The 22,245-nt window shown below is 41.2% G+C and overlaps 1 pseudogene; it reads left to right on the top strand.

Moving 5' to 3' along the window:
* Positions 1-379: 379 nt before the first annotated feature.
* On the top strand, positions 380-19,794 carry LOC147436138 (uncharacterized; annotated as a pseudogene).
* The last annotated feature ends 2,451 nt before the right edge of the window (positions 19,795-22,245 follow it).

The following is a 22,245-nucleotide window of genomic DNA, read 5'->3' as shown; positions in this document are numbered from 1 at the left end:
GAGCTCTGTTCGAATTTGTTTGTGATATAGTACAAGGATCTACGAGGGGTGAAAGGTGCGGAGCTCAAGATTGTACTCAATAACGGGTGCAAGACAAAATCATAGAAGCTGAGAAGGCTAGGGGAGATTAAAAAAGAAGACCTTTGGCAGGAGATCAACATGCCGTTGGATGCAAGTATCATCATTTACCCTGCAAAGGAGTCAAAGTGGGTTTCACCCCACTGGTAATCACTCTAAAATAGAATGGGAGATGGAGAGTGTGTGTCAACTACAATCCACTGAATGCTGTAGTTCTAGGTCGAAGCACCTATTGAAGTTGCAATTATGTTTGCAAAGGCTTGACAAAGAAGGTGATCAATTGAACCCAAATAAGTGCAAGATGGCGCAACCTCAAGCCCAGTCACTAGGTCATGTGGTGTCACAGAATGGGATAGAGGCTTATCCAAAGAAGGTGAAAGCTCTAGTGTTGATGGAGCCGCCATCCAATGCTCAAGGTTTGGATTCATTTGTGCACAATATGAAGTATTTGTCACATTTTTCTAGATTCTCTCACAGTATGTGTATCCTCTTCACAAGAGGGCTCAACAGGTGCATGGTTTCCAGTGGAATGAAGAAGCACAAGAAGCTTTTGATAGGGTGAAGGAGATTTTATACAGCTATTGACGGTGTGTCCTCTGAACTAAGAGGACAATTCCTATGTGGCCATGATGGTAGGTACGATGACTATTGGAGCAGTGTTGCTGCAAAAGGTAGGAAGAAGCTATAATCCTGTCTATTTTAAGAGTAGGGTGATAAGGTCTAGGGAGACGTCTTATACCAAGCAGTGGTTGATGGCTTTAGTTTTTGCCTATAGGAATTTTAAAGTGCATGTAATTGTGTGCAAGTATTTTGTGTTCATGTCTAACAACCGTGGTGCTGCATTTATAGCCATGGAAGAAAATTAAGAAGTGGATTTTAGAGCCACGGGAGTTCAAGTTTGAGTTCAAGATTGATCATACTAGCTAATCCCACTTAGCTGATGTGTTCGTTAACAAGGGTATTGATTTGCTAGTCTATCCAAGGGTGGTGCAAGATGAAGCTAAAGAAGAGCAAGACTTGAAGGATGATTTTACCATATGGTTTGATAGAGCATATCAAAGAGTAGTGCAGAAGACATGAGGTGGTTTGGTGATATAGGATCCGCAGGGCAAGGTGATATTCTTGAAATCTTAAAATCTAGAGGATGTCCACACCAATAATGAGCCAAAGTACCTCTCTTTATATTTGGGTATGAACCAGTGCGTGGAGTTTGGCATTTCAAAGTTGTTCTATGGTAAGGAGGCAATATTTCAAGTGCATGCACAACTAGGAGAATTGAAGGGCATGCAAAGAGTCAATGCCACTCGGTAGGAGGTTTTATAGGATTGGATTGCTAGTCTTTAAGCCTTGAAGATGGACAGAGAGGCGACCACATACTACTATGTGAAGCAACAGGATAAGCAGATTGTGAAATTCAACCAAAACTTTCCAGATAAGAAGATACAAGAGGGAGACGTGGTGATGAAGTACGAACCCTATTTGGATTTCACTTTTCAAAATAAGTTCAAGAAGAATTGAACGGGTTCGTACAAAGGGCAAAATGAATTCCTAATGGGACCTAGTAGTTGGTGCAGGCGAATGGTAAGCCTCTTAGGCACAAGGTGAATGGTGTGCGGCTCAAGCTGTACTTTGACAGAATTCTAGTACTTGATGTGCATTAGGGGTGTGGGCAACCCACTTGAAAGAGATAGTGTGTGATGGAGATGTAGCTTTGTTTATATCCTATACAATGATGGTTGTGGTTTTTCAATGTGCTTCGTTGTGAGTTTGGTAAGGTAGTCTTTTAGTTTAGAAAGCATGTGTGTGGCTTAAGATAAATGTTCAACAAGGGGGTTGGGAAATGATGGTGCAACTAAAGTTGGTAACTATTGTTAGCAATGCACAATAATGCTATGGGTTCTCTACAAGTGCATGACAGAGGGCTAAAGCAAGTATGGAAGACGTGGGTAGGTAGGTGATAGAAAAAATGTATGTTTAATGTGATTTTACAGGCTAAGAAGGCTCCAAACGGGGCTAATTGGGATGGTAGATCTAGATAATTTAAGTGCAAGAATTATGCCTTGGAATGTAGTGTTCGAAGTGTTCTAGGAGCCGATCTAGATGGCTCCTTAAACGGACCTGCGGTGTGAAAGATATGGCACTCCAAAGTTGGAAGGCTTTGCAGATTCCGATAGATGGGGCAAGTGGAGACAGTTGGTCAGGGCTGATTTTAGTGGATAGATGCAAAGTGCTAGAGTTATGAAGCATGGAAATATTTTGGGATTGTCAATTGGAGCTTGGATGGGCAAGTTATGGCTAATTGAATATTTGCAGAGGGTGAGTTGTGCAACAATTTGACCGCCTTGATAGGCATGCAATCTGGTGTGTTTTGGACCTTGCCATGGTTCTCAAAGGTAGTGTGCACTATGTGGAGTTGACAAGAATTGATGGCTCATCAATCAAAGTCACGATGATTGAGATACAGGTGGTTGAAGATGGTGCACTTGATAGAGGGGCGGTATCAAATTTTTTTCTCAGTTTTTGTGGCCGTAGTTTGTGGTCCTAGAAGCCTCAAAATGCTGAGGGGGAGTTTGAACTTGGCAAGGTTGAGATCCAACCAAATTTTGAGGCTCAACCATCGGGCCTATGAGCAGTGAATGGGGTGGCTCTGAAATTTGAAGTGAAAAAGGGAGGTTTTCTTGAGGCACTTCAAGGTTTTAAAAGGCTGGAGAGTGGCATGCCATAGAGCTGCCACGTGGTGGCTATTAAACATGTATATGGGTGCAGTGCAGTAGGAGGTGAAGCACTTATAGTGCTTCAAGCACTTTCCATTGGCATCCAATGAGGGAGAGTGAGCTCCTTGAGATTTTCTATGGCATGGACCAATGGGTGCTGTGGCATGAGCCGTTTGGTGGCACTCTCGGGCTATGATCGATGTTGGGAATCAAATGTGGCACTAGTGGGGGGCGGTTCACACACAGCCTTAAAAGGCCTTTTTTATTGACGGAAAAAGAAATCCACCCCCCCTGACACTAGCGACCTCGCTAATGCCAAAGGGAGGGAGAGATACTGTGTGAGTTGAAAGGTCAGGCATGAGGCGGGTTTGAAGATGATATCAAAGGGTTGAGTTCTTGGGGGGGTCAGAGAGAGAGAGAGAGAGAGAGAGAGAGAGAGAGAGAGAGAGAGAGAGAAAATGAAATGTAAAATTTCCCAAGTGCCAAGGGGCACTAGCAATATCACCAGTGCCCCACCCCAATTGAAGCAAAATATGCAATTAGAGCAAAAGGGCACCGCCCCCAAAGATTTCTAGAATGGGTTGGAATTAGGGTTGCAGAGAAACGCACACAGATTGGAGAAGATGAAGGAAACTCAAGGCACACAATAGAGAGCGTATTACTTAGTGTGCAATGGAAAGATAGATAGCCCTAGAGTGATGGGCGTATATACAATGCACGGGGGGAAAAACCTACTAAAGAGGGAAAAAATGCCCCGGCGGTCCTAGTGTGTTCACACACATCACTACAAGCCCCCCCTGGAGTGATGCAATGAACAAGAGCTAGCACATGAGTAAAGGGAAGTGCCATACCTGAGGTCATGATCAGTCCACAAAGGGGAGTAAGCCCAAAGCTTTGCGGAAAGCTTCAAGCTTCTCATGAGACAATGCCTTTGTGAAAAGATCTGCAAGGTTGTCCTGTGTTGGCACATAAGCCAAGCTGATCCCTCCTACTAAGAGCCTCTCCCTGACATAGTGGTAATGCACCTCAATGTTCTTTGTGCGAGCATGAAAAACTGGGTTCCTCGCAACTGCCAATGCGCTATGACTGTCAATGTAGATAGTGTTGGCAGTGTCCTGTCCAACACCCAAATCAGCCATAAGGCATCTGAGCCATACACACTCAACCGTAGCTGTGAAGACTGTCCTGTACTCAGCCTCACAACTCGAAGTGGGCACAATAGGTTGCTTCTTGATCAACCATGATATACATGAACTACCAAGCATGAAACAAAAACCACTTGTGGACACTCGCGTGTCAAAACAACCAGCCCAATTTGAGTCCGAAAAAGCATGTAAGTCTGGCAGAAACGATCCCCCCTTGGGATAAAACAAGCCAAGATGTAAAGTGCCACTAAGGTAGCAAAAAATCCTCTTGACAGCTTGCCAATGCTTAGACCTTGGGCTATGCATAAATCTGCTGAATTGTGAGACTGCAAACTAAATATATGGCCTCATGTTACATACATAAATGAGGCATCCAACAACAATTTGGTAAAGAGTGACATCAGTAGGATTGCCAACATCATGTAGAATCGCCTTATTGGACACAAGTGCTAAATATAATTTGCTATCATATGGTGTGTGGTGTCAGTTAGGAAAGCCATCTCTATTTGAGAGTACCATCCAAGTCAAGGGTATCAACAAGAAAAAAACTAATGTTTTTGGAACCTGGCACAATTCTGTCAGTTATGACAACGGGGTCGTAGCTCAAGACTTTTTGGTCATGCTTGTTGGAACTATGGAAGGATAAAAACCTAGGGTGCAAGTGGATGTTAGCGACCAAATGCACTATTGATTGGGGGAATGGGAGTGTCACAACACAAAAACCAACTCTTAGCCCTACCACTTAAGTGATAGTCTTTGAGATATCACCACTTGAGGAAATACAACTCAAAACATTACATGTCCAAGAGGTTGAATCATCTGTACCTATAGCCCAACCCTCTAGAGCTTCAACCTATGTAGTTGAAACAAAGCATGAGACACACAAGACTCATCGTAATATAGCAAAAAAAAAACAAACAAATGGGTCCCTAAAGCTTCTTTAGCGACCATTTTTGACGCTAAAAAATAGAAGCCTTGTAAGAGATGCCCCACTTGCTCCAAGAAATGTAAGAAAACGTTGTGTTGGATTCCTAAATGACTATGGGAAGCCCAAGGCTACTATGAAGGGAATGATCAAATTTGGGTGCCTAAACGTAAATTGTGTTCTTATTTGTCACCTATAAACCCATGTGAGTCAAATCTTGTAACAATAAAGCCAATTGGAGACCGTGGGAAGGGAAAGATCACATAATACTATACAACTGATTTGGAGCTAGTTTGGGTACCCAAGCGAGAACGACTTGTATCACTCAGCTCAAACATAGAAAAAACAAATGAAGCTTCTTGCTCTTCATGTAGTTCTTCTACAAAAACACAAACTTCTTCACAATTTCCACCTACCACCAAAAATGTACAAAAAAACAAGGAAAGAATAGCACCTTCCATTGTAAATTCATCACCTAAAACAACGTTTCAAGTAAAATCATGGGAGATTACCTTACCACCCTTGCAACTAGATGAAATGCCTAGGGTGGTGAGAAACTATTGGTCACATTCTTTACCCATTACAACTTGGAACAATTGGTTTCAAAAAGTGACGACATGGTTCCAAAAGGTATGATCTACCTAAGGAAGGGGGGAGTGTTTGCTAACATCCATCATTCATTTGCTCCCCTCTTAACCTTTCTCCTGACCTCTCAATCTCCCAATCTTAGGGAATGTATATATATAGCTCTATACTCAAGAAAACAAAAATAAAAAAATAGAAGAGATATAGCCACCAAACAAAAGCTTGAAACTTACAATTCTAGTGCATGACCCAAAAATGATAATAACACATTATGCACATGGACACGACCTTTTGACATGACCCTTATAATATTTTCACACTAACCAAAATCTATTTGTGTGTACATATATGGCTAGTATGCTAGAGTCATCTACTCCTACCTTGGGTGAGAGGTATCCTCTTTACTTTTCACAAGTGTTTCACATAGTCTACCCAATGCTTGCTTGTGAATGGGTTGGTATATACACTAGCATGTGAGAAAAATTTTGAGGAATTAGAATGGCTGATATGTTTCTTAACCACGATTGATCCCTACTTAGTAGAGAATGTCTCTCCGATTACAGAAGCTTACCCTTTTAAGCAAGATGACTATACATGCCTAGTGACATTTTTAGTGAACATATGTGCATCTAATGATGAGAAAGATTATGTAGATTACACGGAAGACATGTACGGTCTCATTGATGTAATGACTTTATTTTTCTTGACAATGATGATGATAGGGGTTTAGACTCAGGGCTACCCGTCAATCTATACAATATCCTATTCCCTTGACCCTCTAGGGGGGTGCAAATAGTTAGGTTAGGATTCTTTGTTTTGATTGTGCTCAATAAAGGTTGATGCCTCTTCCCATTGATATGCCTCTTTCCATTGATATGCCTCCTATAGGTATTCCTTGTGTTTTCTAGTGTGACAAGAACGCATTGTGGTAGTTGGGATTTTGAACTTCATGCAATATTTGTCTAGTTCACCTCTTTAAATTGAGTGCGATCATCAACACGAGCAGGTGTTTCTTGTCCATTCTCATTGCCTCTTGTCTTTTTAAGCATCCATGTTTGTATGCTTTAATTGTGATTGGTAGCACAATACTCAACAAATTTTCTTAGTATTAAACATTAGATTCAATATAATTTTATGTCATAGTCCCTTATCTAGGTTTATGAATCAAGAAGTCTGACTAAGCTAGTTTGACCAAGATAGACATTAGAGATCTTCTCTTAATATGATGGAAAATGCAGCCTTCCTAATTGTCAATAGTTACTTTAGGTTCTTAATCCGATATTATGAAGCATTGTGTGCAATGTACTAGTGCTTTCTAGTGGGATTAATCCCTCTTGACCTTTAGCTTAAGTATTATGAAGGGAGTTTACTATTGTGGTGAGCTTGGGGAGGGTAACAGTGTCAATATGACCCCCCAAAGTTACAAAATTGAAATGTAGTGAAAAAAAAAAACAAAAGTGCCAAAAATGTAAAATCTTAACCCGGAAGAGAAATCCTAGCTTGATTTGGTACTTCACTCACATGTATTACCTATGGTCCTAGAGTCCTAGAGGTTCCTAGTGTGGGTACTTTTCCTTGAGAAACGAAAAGCCCAAGGTATACAAAATAAACACACACGTAAAAAATTGAATCTGTGGAAAACACTTTGGGGGTCAAACAAAGAGAATAATTTAGGCGATGATTTCATATGAAATTTCTTTTGTCGTAGCTTAACTAGAGGGTCTTCTAGGTATAGCCTCTAGTCAGCCCTCAGACATGAAATACTTTGCTCTTGCAATTAAACAGCTTAATTGACCAAAGAGAATTGAGAAGCTTGCCCATGTTATTAATAGTTGACCTCTAGTGACTTTTAACCGTTAAATTAGCGGCCCTAGACTTGTTTATTTTTTGACCTTTACAAGTGCTTATGCGTTTGATTATATTATAGTTTAATGTTTATTACTAAAAAAATGTTTAATATTTTGTTACAAATCAATATGTGTGCCTATTGACTGCATAATCTTTTTAATTATATATGTTCTATGGGAATGAATTACTGTACCATTTTTAGTTGATTTTGCAGTGTTTGAATAAAGCTAAAGGCATTCAATCACAAATGCTCTTCCACCTTGATGAATGGGCTTCACCTCACTAGCTTTTGAGGATGGAATCTACATCAGGAAGGGGGGCATGTTAACCACTTACGAACACCCTATCACCTTTGACGTACACGTTATCACTTTATTTAAGTCATGGACTGGGCTTGTCGGTCCTATAGGTGCGCAGGTGATCGCCGATGAGAGGCGCACCACTTATCTCATTTTTCTATTATTTTTGCTATGACCGGTCATTGTGGGCACCCATGTGTGAACATGTCAGATTCATATAAAAGGTCCATTTTGACCTAAAATCCTCATCCTGGAGGTGCATGCTAAAGAATGCTCTTGCTCTACCTCTACCTTCTTCTCCATCATGTGCTCACGAGTGTGTGTGTATGTGTGTGTGTGTGTGTGTGTGTGTGTGTGTGAATGCTTGAGAGAGATGGAGAGAGTGTGTGTGTGATTGAGCATTGTGACGACATCAGTAGTAGCAAGGCACTTGAGTGCGATGACAATGGATCCCTCTTCTTTGTGGCATAGAATCCTTCACAATGGTAAGCGTAGAGCGGTGAGTGACACACCATTGGCCCCTTTGAGATTACTAGGATAGTCTAGTTATGTGCTTGCAGCCTTTCGTGGCTTGCACACAGGGTTCGGCAAGTCCCCAGCCTCCAACACGTGCGGTAGAAGCGCACAGCTATGTACATTGTACCCCATGATCTACCTTATGTCACCAACAACACAACCTGCATCTCAATGTAGAAGCTAAGAACATCTTCTCGTTAAGGCCAGGACTATCCCATAACATGCTTATTAGATTTCGGGCTGGCCTTGCTAGTATACCTCTTTCAAGGAGTTGCTCAAACTGACCGTCAGCCTAGCTCAGCAATTCTTGAGCCGAATAATGCTTGACGACGTGTATACATATTGTTTTTGTATGTTGATTTTATAAGGCTATACACAAGCAAAATGTGCATAGGATGTTAGAACTAAGTCAAACCATCCCCCAAAGATTAAGGGGTTTGAAGCGGACGGGCCATATAATGGGTTAGTGAGGTAGCCAGCCCTCTTGAGGATGCTTAGTGCAAAAGAGTAGAAGTTACAAAAATGACTACCCTTTCATCAAAACACACTTCCACGCTTTGACTTAGGACATTAGAACTTAGCCAAACCATCTCCCAAAGGTTAGGGTTTTGAAGTAGACCAACCACAAAATAGTTCAGGGAGGTAGCCAGCCCTCTTGAGGATGCTTAGTAGGTGGAAGGGTAAAAGTCGCAAAGGTGAATTCCCTTTGGCCGGAATGTATTTCGAACCTTTGGTTCAGGATGTTAGAACTAAGTCAAACATCCCTCCAAAAGTGCATAAGAATCTATCTTGAGCCAAGCTTTGTTCTTCACTTGCTTGGACCCTTCTAATAACAAATTCATATAAAATTTTGTCTTCGTAAGACAAAAAGAAGTCCTAAGAGGGGTAGATGGGCACTAAATCCTACTGCAATTGTGCTTGCTTTCATTTACAGCAACAATGGAGGTCATCTACATAGCTTTGCAAGGTGACTCTATTTTTTTTTCTTAAAACCTCTTCTATGTAAGGGCCTTTTTATGTTGTAGCTTCCTGCCCTAGCTATTGCTTGGACAAGCCAAAATATGTCATGATAACTTTTCCCTATAAAGAAATTAATGATTTGCAATGTACAAATTAGTAACATGGTGTCTTCTTGCACTAACAAATACAAGTGAAATTGGTATACACGTAGCTAAACAGATTTGACCAAAACACTCCCTTTAGTGCGCCATCATGAACCTTCACCTTGTTTTAAAACAAGGTGAAATCTTCACAAGGGCCTTCAAAAGGCAAAAAAGTGACTATTGAGGAATCATGAGAGTTAAAAATCTATTTTTAAAAGATAAAAACTCATAATGACCTCTCCAAAAGAGACGGTGTGAGAGAGTAGTGTTTAAAAGAAACCTTTTACTTAGCCCTTAATGTAAATGGTAGAGTTACAAAATATAAGCTATTAATTGCTATTTATGATTAAACGTGCACAAATTTTAGCCATAACAATTAAAGTAAAAACAATAGAAATGGGTAATAATTTTTTTTAATTGAAAAGTTACTTACAAAGCTAGAACTTTAAATTTCAAAAAACTTTGAGTTATTAATTGTTTGCCTCTGCATTCTAGAAAACCTCATTAAAAGGGCTCTAAGAAGAAAACAAAATGGCTCTAAAAGCATGTCACTTTACAATACATCTTGCTCTATGTCATCTCACATGGAGGGGGATTGGAGCCTTAAAGAATCATGCATGTTACTATGTAAAAGTACTTTTTCACAAAAAAACATCCAAAGCGATTGAAGAGTTTATATACATACATATATATATATATATATATATAGAGAGAGAGAGAGAGAGAGAGAGAGAGAGCTTTAAAAATATGAGATGAAAATTTGAAATCAACCCATTTTTTGCATGTATAAAGGGGCAATGCATTAACTTGTCTGACACAAAACTATTGGGAGAGGCGAAAAAAAATGTTTCATTAAAGAGACCCCCCCCCCCCCCCCCCCAGAAAAAAAAAAACACATCAGTTGCAGATGGATGAGAGAGAGAGAGAGAGAGAGAGAGAGAGAGAAGGTGGGTTTGCACCTGTAGTCCCAAGCAATGCATGAGAGAAAGAGAGAGATCAACATAGGTGCATACCTGAGCAGTGCAGGTGCAAACTCGTCAGAGAAAGAGAGAAGCGGGTACCTCTACTCCGATGAGAGAGAGAGAGAGAGAGAGAGAGAGAGAGAGAGAGATGGATGAAAAGGGAAAGCATGGTCTGCATGTGTCCTATCCCCCTCTTCCCTCCCTCACCCTTCACTTTCCTCTTGACCTCCCTTCCCTTCCCTTTTCCACGTCCAACTAATGAGCAATTTTATGATTTTCTCCAACTAGTGTAGGGGTCGTTGTCGTCTTTACACGAGAAGCACTATAGATTGCAAGGCTGGTGTGGAATGGGAGGACCCCTAAGAGTAGGGACGACAAGGTTGGAGGCAAGCTTCAAAGAGAGGTGAGCCTCAGAGAGAGAGAGAGAGAGAGAGAGAGAGATGAAAATAGAAAGAGATAGAGGTGTTCCATGTCTTCTTCTTCCCTTTTTCCTTGGAATATAAACCCTCTCCTTTTCCATTTCCGACTAATGCTATGATTTTTTGATTTTCTATCAGCTTGCACCCCCCTACTTGCCTCACTCTTTTTGCCTTGTCTAAAAAGAGCTTTGCATTTTTTGGTTCTTGTTAGATACAATTAAAAATCAAGACCCTTCACCAAATGTCTTCCCAACTAAAAGAAATGTCCTAATTCCATAACCGTTCCCATTAGGTCTCCCCAATTGAAAAAAAAAAGTGACGAGATCTCCACAATTGAAAAAAATGTCTTAATTTCAAAGTGAGTAAGGGGCCAATGATTTTAAATCTGAAAATCGAGGAAAAGGGGGGGCAAATGAGATACCAATGCAAAAGGGCCAATGGAGACAAGGAGACTATGAGTAGGTGTTGGGTGAGGTGGGGGGCAGATGAATGGGGCAAGCAAAAACTAGGGGCCTTGCACCTAGTAGGTCATTGCAATAGTGATGTTCTATGGGAGGGCGCAAAGACAAACTGCAATATTTGTAATTTGCAGGGTTGACCCTAGCAACTACTTCACATGGTTTCTCGAGTGGTTACATGGGATCTCCCATGATTAATGTAAATCTAATGTGTGCTAGGTAGAGTCCTCCTTCCTCGTTTTATAAGGGTGGGTCACACACACACACACACACACACACACACACACACACAGAGAGAGAGAGAGAGAGAGAGAGAGAGAGAGAGAGAGAGAGAGAGAGAGAGAAATGCTTGAGTGGTAAGGTTGGGATCGAGAGGAATCTTGACAATGATTGAATAAACTATGCGATGAGTAAGTAGGGCTTCCCATTTTTGAAAAAATGAAAACTCCTTTCAAAACATCTAAAATACAAAAGTGGAAGGTATAGAAAATTAAAAGCTTCTTGCAATCGGGAAGTGAATCGACGACTTTTATTTTATTCTATTTAAAGGGGTGGCTTGCCTATATGAAATGTGTCAAGATTTTGTGGAATTTAGTTTATTTCTTAATTTTAAAATGGTTTGTGGTACATAAAAAAATTTCAAAAGTTTTCAAAGAATTATTATGTTCAAATTTCAGATCATTTGTTTCATCCCTTAAAATAAAATTAAAAAAATTGAATGTTTCTTTTGGAAAGATCCTTGGAAAAGACATAATTTTTTTCTCTTGAATCTCTTCAAGACTTTTAAGGCTCTTTTGAGAACACATGTCAAACTATGTCTCCACAATTGGAAAAAATGTCTCGATCTCAAAGTGAGTAAGGGCCCAATGATTTTAAATCTGAAATCAAACAAATCAAGTGAAATACCAGAAGGGGGGATGAATAAGATACCAATGAAGAAGGGGCGATGGAGACAAGGAGACTGTGGGTAGTTGTTGCATGAGGTGGGGGGTAGATGAAGGGAGCATGCAAAAACTAGGGGCCGTGCACCTAACAGGTCATTGCAATTGTGCTGCTCTATGGGAGGACGCATAGACAAATTGTAATATTTTTAATTTGCATGGTTGACCCTAGCAACAACTTCACATGGTTTCTCAAGTGGTTACATGGGATCTCCCGTGTTTAATGTAAATCTAATGTGTGCAAGGTAGAGTCTTCCTTCCTCCTTTTGATTGAGAGAGAGAGAGAGAGAGAGAGAGAGAGAGAGAGAGAGAGAGAGAGAGAGATTCTTGAGTGGTAAGGTTGGGATTGAGAGGAATCTTGACAATGATGTAATAAACTATGCAATGAGCAAGTAGGGATTCTCAATTTTGAAAAAATAAAAACTCCTTTTTTTTCTTTTGCAAAACTCACAATTGTGAGTGGTTGTATTATATAGTCACCAACAGAAATACAAATCAGTCTCAAGCTCAGGCCAAGCCTTGAGGTACATAGAGTTACAACCGAGCTTGGATAGAAGTACCTAGAAGCTTACTACTGCACATGGCTTGCCCGGATGGCGAGGGTTCCCTTAAGCCAATCTTCCGCACTCTGCCTTTTATTGACCACATATATTAATTCCTCGCTTTCTTGTACAATTTCTAAGAAACTAGCACCAAAGAGGTCCTATTGAAAACATGATAGTTCTTGGCCTTCCAGATATTGTTGGAGAAATAGCATTTGACATTTTGAATACAAATTAATAATGCAAAACTTCTAAACTGTTTGCCACCAAGGCACAAATCACTCTTGAAACCCCCTATTTTCCACGTCCTTTGAATCCATTTGCACACCTTTTTTGCGAGGCTTCTAATAGTCGGGCATTCCATGAAAAGGTGTTTGAGGTCTTTGCTAGATGATCTGCACCTGAGCATCTATCGGGTTTGATACCACGTGCTTGAATCTTGACACCTATAGGCAAGGCCCCCCAAAGTACCTTCCTCAAAAATATCTTCATAAACTGAGGCCACTGTGGATTCCAGATTCTCTTTGTGACCTCCTCCCATCAAGCCTCTGACCAATGCCTTTTCCACTACTTGTTTAAAGGGGCCAACCACTCAGCCTCATGAAAGAATATTTGGTAAATGCCCTTGGCATGGGGTTTAGAGAACCGGCTACTCATGGGCCATTTCCATGCTTTCCACTCAAAAGTAGATTTGTAGATCGGCATCAGAACGCGATCCATGCCTTCTACAACCATGTTAACAAGTAGCTTCTCTATGTTACTAAGTTTAAACTGGGAGACCACCTGATCAACGGATTTCCAACAATTGCTATTTCTATCCCATAAGTGGCACAATGGTTGAAGTCCTTTATTGTTCATCCTTCTTGAAATTTCTCTCTAATAAGGGTTCAAGGAAACTCCAACACCTTTGGACAGCCAGGGGGACTAGTGCAAGATGGAGTTCTGGAAGTATTTGGTTGATTCACCCCATTCCAATGTCTAATGAACTTTCACACCAGCTCTCTTGTGATGCCACTCAGTTTTAAGCTAGCCCACCTTGGGGCTAAAAGTTTGTCGTGCACCTCAATCCCTTTCCACTGACCACCTTCAGAGCAAAGTTTTGCCTTGTTATTCATATCCTTGGTCATGATAGCCCAAGATTGGTCTTGATTTGCAATTGATATCACAAATTTGGCACATAGGGCCTCTACATGAATATTGGGTTAACAATTCCAAGGCCACCTTGGACAATGGTCGAGCGATTCCCACTTTTCCCATTGCCATGACACCGAGGTTTTACTATTGTTTCTCCATAAGAATATTTTAGTTGGCTTTAAAAACTCCTTCCAATTACATTTGGCTATTTTGAGAGCGTATTGGTGAAGGAAATATAAGGAAGCATAAATGAATTGATCACTCTGACTCGACTCTGAAAGGGAAGCAACACATACTCCCACCTTCTCATTTTCCTATGAATCTTCTCAAGGACCCATTGAAACCTTGGATTATGAGTAAAGTCCACCACAACAGGGGCCCCCAAATGCCTAAAAATCCTACATATAGACACAATCTCCCCAGACTAGACCGATGGGTCAAAAGAGTCATTTTGGGCCATGGAGATCAATCTAGACTTCTCAACATTGCTCTTTGATCTAGAGGCCACATCAAATGTTTGCACAATCTCAAGGGCCTTCCTGAGCACCTGGGGCTAGGATTTCAAGAAGAGGAGGGAGTTTTTCGCAAACATCTTGGTGAGGGTAGCATTCCCATTCTCATCTGTGAGTGAGTGGATGGAGCCACGACTCTTCTTGATTTTCATGGCCCTAAAGAAATATGCTTGATTGGCAGGCTCTGACTAGAGGAAGGTCTCTTTGGATATCAGTCTCGCCCTCTTGACCTCCTCAAGCTACTACTCAGCTAGGTTGGCTTTTGCTTCTAGCCACCATCTGTGCTCTTCTTTGGAGGCCAGCCCACAAGCTTTTTTGGAAGTGAGATTAGCAACCTCCTTTTAGATGCTTCAAGTGCTCTACCCGAGCCTTCTTCATCCGAGGGCTCGAGCTTTTGATCACTTTTTGTATACTTTGAGCAAAGAGGTCCCAAGCTTTAGGATTTTCCAGATTAATATCTTTATTGAGTTTGCTCAAGGCTTTCTTGGTAAGAATTCTAAATAGAGGGCCCTTCAATAGGTGAGCCCTAGTAACAAGTAGCTTCCTCCCCTTGGGGTTCTGACCCTCCCTTGGATTTCCTAAGTTTCAAGTGTAATGTGAACAAATGGTTTGACATGCTCTTAGTTGGTAGCATCATCATCTCAAGTAGTGATGGGATCGAATCAGCCTGGTGAGAGCAGTAGCACCTGTCAAGGAGAGAAGTTGTGCGGGCATACTAAAGTCTTGTGTACGTGAAGCTTGGTGTGTTGTTCCAAGGACCCACCTCCCATAGGTCCATCAAAGCCCATTTCTCACAGAGTCCCAACCAATTAGTTTTTGCAGAACCTACCAATAGACTGGCGGATCCTATTCTATCCTAGCTCTTCTCTACCATATTAAAATCACCAATTAGCAGCAATTCTCCTTCAATAGGGGAATCCCTAAGGTGCATCCACAATTTGGCTCTATGTTTTGCACTACAAGGGCCATAAACATTGACTATAGTGATAGGCTGATTTGCTCACATAATTCTCACTATCCTAGGGCTCTTCCTGAGGTGTGATTAAGAATCACTTTGGGTTCGGGGTCCTTGTCCATAAAAGAGAGGACTCCACTGAACCCGTCCACACCCTCTCCATAGAACAATGGTTTCTTTCCCAATGCCTGTTTTATTTTGCTACGAGCATCCAAATGGTGTTCTTGGATGGCGCAACAATTAATTTCCTTCTCCTTTCTAACTTCCTCCCAGAAGAGGGCATGCTTCTTTTTACGGGTCTTCAATCCTTTTACATTCCATGAGTGAATAGCTAGGGCTTCCATCATTGGTAAAGGGGAACAAACTCTTCAGCATATGAGCCCTCCTCGGACACCACATTAGTGACCCTACGAGAGTCAGGAGGTTCCTTAGGGTCAGGGGACTTCTTTTCTTGCAGTACTTCAAAGGGGTTATGGAGCAAGAAAGCACAAAATGCCCCCTTAAGAGATACAAGGGGTGTAGAGAAGAGAATCTTTTTCAAGGCTCCGTTATTCTTTGATGACGTGTGTTCTGTTGCCACCACCTTCACCCTTTTGGCTCTCTTCAGTCCTGAGATCTTCACAATCGACGTGGTTGTTACTATCAAAATCTTAGGTGTAGTTGCGGGGAAGACCAACGGATTATCTTTGCGGGGGCATTTGGGGATTTGCACTGTGAAGCTTTGCACCTCAAAAATATTCTCTTGAAACTTGGTGGCTTCATTGTCACAAATCATAGCCTCTTTTCCCTCCCCTATTCTTGTCCCTTTGTAGCTCTTTACCTGTTCCTCATCCTCTTCCACGATGCAACCTTGTCCACGACATGATTAATACTCCCTGGATTGGGGGCCTAGGATGTAGGCTCAGAGTTCGCTTTAGTCTTCATGGGGAAATCCTTGGAAAAGTGTCCAAATTTGCTGCACTCGAAGCACGCCCCAAAGTAAGTCTCGAAGTTCAGTGGAATAGTAAGAAGACCATCCCCAACATTGATCACCATGCTTTTTGGTGGTGTCTTAGTCCTGTCCCATCCTATACAAACCTAATTAGAGGACCTTCCAAGTCCCCTCTTATTAGGGACAAACAAGGGCGTGCCCAGTTGGCTGGCAAGCATGCTGATTTTATCCCACAACCAACTAGGCAAGTCCGCAAACTCAACCCAGACAAGATTAATTCCATGGAGGGATTCTACCGAGTCGAACACTGGCTCCCATGGTACAACATAGACTGTAGTCCTGTTGAACGGAAGGGGACCTTTGTCAAGGATTTTTGAATTGTCAGACACCTCCTTAAACCTGAATGAGTAGAAACCCTTAGCTAGGTAAGTAGTATTTTCAATTGCTCCCCCATGCTCGAGGATTTGCAGCCCCTGAATCCATTATATTAGCTCATATCTATTAGGGATTTCCCATTGAAGCCCAATACCAGCGTCAATTTAGTTTGCATGGCAAGATGCTTTTTAATGAGAGCTAGTGGAATCGTGACAAAAATAGCCTTCCTAACCACAACTTGATGTGGGAGAGACTTCTTAAGAGCACAAAAGGCTCGATCTGCCAACCCGTCTTCAAAAGACCCACCTTCTTCTACCTATGAGCATGTTCTTTTGTTACCATTAGGGCCACCAACTAGCTGTCTGTTAACTTCCATTAACTCTTGTTCAAGCCGAGCCTTCACATTCTTCAAATTTTCATGGCTTGCAACACTTGTGGTCTCAGAGGTAGCGAGGTGCACCAAAGCTAATAACGCCAAAGATGAGCTAGACTAAGTGTTACTAATTCAAGAAAAAAAGTGCTTAAGATAGCAAAAATGTGCCAAACATAGCATGCAGGGGGACGCGAAAGGGGGGGGGGGGGGGGGGGGGGAGGGTTGAAGAGAGAGCTCATCAGAACCAAAGTAGGAAACCCAATCAAAGCTCAAGGATGCATCGAGAAAAGGGGTCGTAGCGCGGGAGACACGACCGCCTTTGTACTCAGTAGGAGGAAATGGGATCGATCACAATCCTGTAGCTAAAAAAGTTCACAACTCAACCTCTGAAGTACTGGGGGGTGGATGACTCTTGCAGGTGTAGAGGCAATACTTTTTTCCACTCCCCAACAAACACACACACACACACACACACACACACACACACACACACACACACACACACACACACACACCCAAAGGAGTGATGCCTCCACCCCTTGGAGGTAGACCCTCCACCACTAGGGGACAAAGAAATCAAAAAGCAAAAGAAAAGAAAACCTCCTTTCAAAACATCTAAAATACAAAAGTGAAGGGTGTAGAAAATTAAAAGCTTCTTGCAATTGGGAAGCGTATCTGCTTTTATTGGCCTGCACAGAAGGCCATAGTGGAGTGGGTGGATTTTTTAAGCAAATTGTGGACCATGGATGCAAGTCAATCGGATGGAGAACACGTGTACATTTGGTTGTTTTTTAATATTTTTTTAGGCTTTTGTGAAAGGTGTTGACATTTGTGTACCTCTTTCTTTAAAGAGGACCATTGAAAATTGGGTCACACACAATCTTTTTTGTCCTACTCCACCTTTTTTTTTGGTTATTTTAGTTTATGAAAAGTCCTTTCACTTAAGAGCATGGGCTCCATTTCATAAAAAAATTTAATATGCCAATTGATTGAATTGTCCTTTATAATTTGCTTGAAAGTGAGGGGGTTCCTTAATGTTAGGTCTTTTCTTTATGTAGCCTGAAGTCGGGCGGGTCTCTGTAGGTCGAATGTGGACTCTAGAGTTTGTGCATGCCATGCGGTGCATTGAAGGCCCGTTGATAGGACATCATGGGATTAGCACACAAGAGGCTGTGGCTTCTCTTGACAGCATGTTCATGGTATTTTCGTACTACCACCAGAAGGCGAGCGGCTCTCTGTAGTCTAATGTTCATGTAAAATGTGTCTTAGCTTAATACCGTGTCGTTTTCAATTTCAAAAATGCCGGTTGAAGGCAAGGGGAAAGGAGAAATTCCACCCCAACATAGAGAAAAATAGTGTTAGAACCCAAAAAATAAACCTAATTTTCTAAAATTTCCTCTTGGCAAATTCAAGAAAAGGAGTTTTGTATGTTTGGAAATTTTTCCCGAACACTGTTGTAGCCAGACTCTACGCATGCGGTGCATTGAAGCTCTGTATGTGTGATGTGATGGGTTTCTTACATGCAAAATGTCATTTTCCTTGGTCTAGTTGAAGACGTGCTCTAGCTCTCTTGTCAGGCTGGCCGTTGTAGCCTGTTGAGTCCTGTGTGTGTGTGTGCACGCACACCCCATCTCAATCCTCAATCCAAGAGCACCTAAAATTGAGAGGATGGTCCACGTTGAGCTTGCTCTGAGTCCTTTCCATGTTCTTGAGTCAAGCGCTCTCTCTCTATATATCTCTCTCTCTCACGCTCCAGTGGCTATGGTTTAGAGCATGTGCGCGGCCAATCTAAGCCATACCTACGTTTTCTTTTGCCTCCAAGCGAGTATCCTGCATGTGCTGACAGATTGCATGAGGTTGTTTCTGTTGGCTTTGGAGTACATTGGAGCTTTGGCAATTCATCCTCTTCAAGTTATGTGAGCCCTCTCAGCCAAGTACAATCAAGTAGTGAATTAAATAATTCTCCTTTCAAGAATGTGATATTATCTGTGTTTTGGGACCTTGACAACAAGCCCCCAACATCATCTCCATGCAATGCAAGTCTCTACCTTTGACTTGCTGCTTCGCTATTTGGCTCTATTGTTGAGATGGTGGCATATGCAAACCACCATGCTTTCATGCATGTCCCAAATCGGGTGCATGAATAGAGACGCAACAGGAAAGAGGTAGAGATTTTTGAAAAGAAAGGCCTTGTGCAACCAGGGCAACCCATATGTGTGCAACCTTTGTGGTCAAAAAACCAAAACTAACATTATTTTAAAGAAGCATTTCAAGTAGCTTCACGAGATAGAGCATAACAAGAGGGCTGAATTCTCTTAAGGGAAAGAAGAAAGAGAAATACAGAGTGACAATGCTCCTAAAGATGCAGATGTATAAAGAAGTGGAAAGCCCAATATTGGTTCCAAAGGTTGGCTAAATTTGGCCTGAGTGGGTATTTTTGTAAAGACAGTGCAATATAAGCCTGAAGCTGCAAACATTGAGCTAAAGAAACAGATGGCAGACTCCATACACAAGGGCATCAAATGTATTGTATCTGACGACATGGATTTTGCACGGATGCTTGCAGATGCCAGAGTTTTGGATCTCTAGACAAAGCTCTCTAGACTGTTGTTTTTGGAGAGTATAGGTCATTGAAAAGATATACTTATTTCTTGTTTCCTTGGGAGGACATTGTCAAGATGTACCTACACAAGATTTCCAAGAATCTATTCAAGCACGGGCTGTTTATCACGATTCTTCTTGGAAAAGAGAACTTGAAGTATTGGCAAGAGTCCTCAATAATGATTTGGACGTGGAACTCAAGGTTTTGGTCGTGATGTGCCCATGAAAAACGCTAGATTTTTAGCTTTCTTAGAGGAGCAACATCATGATGCACATGGGTTTGCATAAGATGATGACATGGAGTGGTGTTTTGGTGAGGAAGATGAAGAATTTTATGATGGGTGTGACTTCAATATTGGCAATGATGAGGTGGTTTGACTGCCTTGTACTTATGTTTACACAACTCAAGGGTAGAGACAGGTTATGATTGTTTAGTTGTCTTTGAAGACAAGAGGCAAGTTGGCATCACATGATTGCAGCTTGATGTTTTGGGTGTTGACTATCTTATTCATGCAGAAAAGTTCATGCGGGATCTTGACTATCTTCTTCATGCGGAGTAAAAGTTCCATGAAGTATGGGGTTGAAAGCAAGTTTTTTGTTACGTGTGTCCTTTTCAATGTGCCAATGTTGGACCTTCTTCTGTGCACTTTGTATCAAAGGGTTCAAGCTTTGGTGTAGCTTAATAGGTGGTTTCAATGCATTCAAGTAAAGCAAACAGATGGCTTTGTTGCAATGGATGCGGATAACACAAGTTGCCTTTGCCTAGGAAAAAGCCTAGGAAAAAGCCTTTGGTTACACTTGTTTTACGGTTATATCTTCACATTGAGGATCTTTTTAATGTATTGCGTGTGTAATGGTCTTTATTCTTCAAATGTATGAGCTATGTGTAACTACCAGTCAGAGAAATTGCATGAATTGATGTTGTATTCGTACTCTATCTGAGTCATCAAACGCAATTCTATTACATCTGTTCTTGTCTCCAATTTTTATTTCCATCCATGTGTTGATTGTTTCTTTGACCATGTCATTTACATGTGCATTTATAAAGTTGATTCTTAATGAGCAGCAAAGACCATGTACAGAGTGATGGCAAATGAAGTGACAAGCTCGAGTTGAAAGCGGATTGTAATACCTCAATTGGAGTTTGTAGGTTGCTTGTATGAGGGTGTATTGTCTAGCCTATTGGAAATCCTTTACCACAGCTTATTACTACCATAATTTGATTATTTCCTCATCACTCCTAAGAACCATATCACTACCATATTGCTTCATTAGTGGAAAAGCTACTAGGGATTTATCCTCATCACTCCTAGAAAGCATTTTGTGTTGACCATATATGCTTCAATGGTGTAGCAAGTGCAAGAAATTTGTCCTCATCACTCCTAAAAAACACATTAGTACCATGCTTGAATGGTGTAAGGGCAAGTGCTTTTGCCACAATTCCACCTTCACAAAAAAGCAGTCAATAAAAAGATAATGTGACAACAAATAACCAAAATGGTTGATACCATCACCTACAAGTTATAACACCCACTCTCGTGTCTGTGAAAGCACATAAGAGGAAAATTTACCACTAAGAAGTTGTTTTGCATGTTTGAAAGGGGCTTTAAACTTCTTGAAACCACCTGAAGCACTCTAAACCACCTGAAGGTGATTGAAAAATGTCATCAAACCACTTTCAATCACCTTCAGGTGGTTTGAATCTTCCAAGTGCTTACATAAGTTCTCACTTTCAATCACCTTCAGGTGGTTTGAAATCTTCCAAGTGCTTACATAGGTTCTCACTTGAGCACTTGGTAGATTTCAAACCACTTGAAGCACTTAGAACCACCTAAATGTGATTGAAAAGGGTCATCAAACCACTTTCAACCATCTTCAAGTGGTTTAAAATCTTCAAGGTTCTCACCCAAGCACTTAGAAAATTTCAAACCACCTGAAGCACTTAAAACCACCTAAAAAGATTGAAAGTGGTCATTAAGTGGTTTGCTTTTCCTTTCAATCACCTTCAGGTGATTTGAAAACTTCCAAGTGCTTACATAGGTGCTCACCTAAGCACTTGGCGGATTGCAAGTGGTTTTTTAATTTAAAGTGGTGACAAACTATTCTAGCACTTTGCAAAGTACAAGCTCCCACACGAAGGGGGTTGAAAGCAGTATTTTAGGTACTTTAAATCACTATCAGTACTTTAACTGCTTTGCAAAGTACTTGAAGGGGGATTCAACCACTTTTCAATTGTTTTCATAGTTCTTAGAGGTTTTTTACAGTTTGACAGAGGTTCTGACAGCTTGAAAGTGGTGAATAGTGGTCTCACTATACTACTTGACAGAGGTTTTTTACAGTTTGATTGTGGTTGTGACAACTTGACAGTGGTGAACATTGGTTAATATACTACTTGGAAGTGGTTGATAATGCTTGAGTTTGATCTGAAAAATGCAATGGATGCATCAGAACAGCCTTTCTGCTAAAACGCCTTTGGCATATGTCCTTGTTCGGAGAGACTCCGTCTTTACTATCCAGAAACCAAACACAACCTCCTTAATTTCCTTTGTGATGTTTGTAGAATGATGAGCTTGCTGTTGACATGCTAAGACTAGAAAAAGAATGTTCTCATCCTCTAAATGGAGTCGTGCGTGTATGCCCAACGACTTTGCAAGTGCTCTATCTGTAAAGGGACGTCGTGCATCTACTTCTTCCCTCGGATTAATGCATGCCATCAATGTTGCCCTCTTAAAAATAATTTCTGTGGCTGAGTGCATGACCTTGAATTCTGACAAGGTGTTGTGAATGTTGGAAAGAACTGCTCTCTGTATAGAATGTGCCGAGTTTTGT

Source organism: Adiantum capillus-veneris, chromosome 18 (assembly GCF_014529385.1).
Source record: "Adiantum capillus-veneris isolate H3 chromosome 18, ASM1452938v2, whole genome shotgun sequence".
Lineage (NCBI taxonomy): Eukaryota > Viridiplantae > Streptophyta > Polypodiopsida > Polypodiales > Pteridaceae > Adiantum > Adiantum capillus-veneris.
Note: the sequence above shows the minus strand (reverse complement) of the source record. Positions and strands in the feature narration are given on the sequence as shown.